Source organism: Nannochloropsis gaditana (assembly GCF_000240725.1).
Source record: "Nannochloropsis gaditana CCMP526 unplaced genomic scaffold scaffold344, whole genome shotgun sequence".
NCBI classification, from domain to species: Eukaryota; class Eustigmatophyceae; order Eustigmatales; family Monodopsidaceae; genus Microchloropsis; species Microchloropsis gaditana.
The window spans coordinates 16,399-19,439 of record NW_005803609.1 but is presented as its reverse complement, the minus strand read 5'-3'; positions in this window follow the sequence as shown (position 1 = coordinate 19,439).

Below are 3,041 nucleotides of genomic sequence, written 5' to 3'. Positions count from 1 at the left end.
CCCTACCTGCCTCCCTCCCTGCCTCCCTCCCTCCTCCTCCGTCGACCCCGGTACCGGTCGCCCTGACCCTTCAGTGGGGCCCCGTGTGTTCCTCCCTCCCGCTGGCCCGCCTGCCTGTCCCGCGGACGTGACGGCACTGGGAGCATTTTTCATGCACGCAACAGGTCGTCCGGTGCGAGGGGAGGGGAGGGAAAGGAGGGCAGCATGGCGCAAGCGAGGGAGGACGCGGGGGCAATGGGGGGTGAACAGGCTGCTGAAGATGGGGTTGGTGGACAGGGGGAGGGAGGGATAGATGAGGGAAGAGCTGTTTATTTTTGAGTGGGAGGAGGGGTCTGACGAGTGTTGAAGAGATTCCAGTGTCTATATCACATTTATTTATACCCAGCAACACTATGTTCGTTGTTCGTCACAGAAAGGCTTTTCTCGTGCGGAAGCGATGAAAAAGTTGGAGGGAAAGGGTGGAGGGAACGAGACGTCATCTCTCGGAAACCGACGGGGGAGATGGAGAGGAAGGGCGGAGGAGAAACCTCAGAAAATCGAGTCGAGGGGAAAGAGTGAAAGACAGGGAAGAAACGCAAGAGCTGGCGTCGGAAATGAAAGGAGGTGCATGGAAGGGAAATCGGGGACTGGAGCCCCAGAAACCTTCGTCTTCAAATTTTTTAAATGCTGGAATCAAAGGGGGACACGTTGAATGCAAGTTACTCTGTCGTGGTAGCTTATATTGACTAGATGCATGCCATTTGAAGGGTTGCCTACATTTTGAAGGGATTTTTTTTCCCTTTCTCCCGACGGCCACACGATTCCTCTTCAATATGTATAAACATTTTGTCCTGGCATTTTACCCAGGGTCGTCCTGAAGATAAAGACCTAGCTAAATTATTTTGATGGCTGCGTATGCATTTTGTCAGATAGAATTCTTCATTGATATCAATGGTAGACGTTTCACTTTGCTCGCACATCGAGACCATAAGTTATTTATTTTGTGGTCTTGCCTTGCACATCTAGGCATCCTCAAGGACCATCTATGAACAGATTCTCGTGTGGCAATTTATGGTTTAAAACCTGCTCCCATCCGACCTTCCTTTCCCTCAGCAAGACGTGTTTGTTTTCGAGAGCTCTTGCGAACAACCAGTCTGATCGAAACTCGTGGAGGGGCTGAAATACGGCACAGAATTCAAGAGAAAAAGACATGCAAATCCCTGTTTCCATTTACTCCTTCTTCTTCCGCTGCTTCGACTTGCAAGCAAGTTCTTGCACTCAAACTTCTTCACTCCTTTGCACTTTCGAAGCCATTGTTCCCCCCGCCTGTATTACCTTTTCTTCCCCCGTTGCCTCCTAGTGGAGCTCCTCCTACGTGTCACTGGCGCTGTAGACATGATCGTGGCCATGGACTGCTACTGTGGCAGTTGCCGTCGATATTTATATTAACATATAGGCCATAGATGTATGTATATATATATAAATATATGTGTGTATATATATACTGCCAAGGTGGCAATCGCTGTCACACGTTCGATGGCCCATTTTGTGAGAGCGAGACTACGAAACGGACCTTTACGCAAGTGGAAACCTCGGAAAAACCTAAAATCGCCTTCAGCCTTGTGCATTATATTCCTACTGCTTTCGTGAAAGAATGAATCCGAAACACGTGCCGTGGGAACCGATCAGGGACACGAAAATATGGTGTGAAGCAGTCATGTGTAGAAATAGGATGATTTGGGAGGGATCGGCTGAAAGAGTTTAAGTGGGAGGTCTTTTGTAAGTTATTGCGCATTTTTTTTCCCGGGGTGGCGACTTCAGGTATTTCAGGTGAAAATGCAAAGCATGGAGAAGAAAAAATCTTTTTGCTTTGCGCATGAATTTTTTTAAGTAGTATCGCAATGCAAAGTAGGGGAATTTGCAAGTTTTCCTCCTTCCTCCTCACTTTCTCGCAAAGTTTGCCTCTTGCAAATTCTCAGCACAGGCGTTCATTACCCTGTCATGTAAATCCAGTTTCCACTTCAGCTATGATCTGTTGGTCATTTTCATGAAGTTGTCCAGCATTATGACCTTGTTTCATGTCCATGGGAAGGATAACTCCTTTCTAATCTTTTCCCCTTGCCGGTTCATCCCACCCTCTCTCGCTTTATCCCAGCAGAGAGAAGTCTAAGAAATCTTACATGCATGTTTCTAAAACAACCGAGGGTCTCCATTTGTATTTGTTGATCAAATGTTCACTCGTTTTCTCATATAGATCCTCTTTTCCCCGTCTCACAGACATAAGACCGAAAACCGATGCCACTCCCCCAGCCTCCTCCCCTCCTTCCCCCTCCCTTATCACAATCGCACACCTTCTCTTTAGTTGTGGGTGTCGCTATCTTGCGGCTTCGGAACAAAGCCGCGCAAAGTAGAAAACGAAAGCGTGATAAAATTCTGCCCAGATCCCTACCTCCAAGTTGTCCTCCCTCGCTCCCTCCTCCCCTCTTGCGGGGTACAATCCCTCTTTTAATGCCCCTTCCTTTGAGAGCGGCGAACAATTACTACATCCGGGAATTAGCGACGGCGATTGAATGTCTTTGCTTTTTGCATACCCCCGCGGAGTCCCTGTTGGGGCCCTATTCCGCTCCAGGGGCAGAGGAAGGGGAGGATGGGGAGGAGGAAGGAAGGAAAAGAGAAGGACAGGATGGAAAAAGACGCCAAGAAGAAGAAAAGGAAGAAGAGGCTTATAATTACCTGAAAAAATGTCTCCTTCGCGTCCAAACTGAGGAATGTAAGACTGTCTCAGGCGACGGCGAAGGGAGCGACACCAGAGCAAATAGCACGGCAGAGGAAGCAAGAGGAAGGGAACAGTGCGCGGGCAGCAATCACATGGAAAACAAAACCGGACTACCTGTCCATACAAATGAAAGCGCAGACCGAGGGAGAGGAGGAGAAGAAGATTGGGGCACAGGGCTTGTCCGTAGAGGGGATGGAGGGAAGCGGCGAGGCCCCTCAGGACTAGAACTAGTGACCGAGGGAATGTTCACCTACCTCCTCCTTCCTTCGCCTTCCTCCCAGGGAGA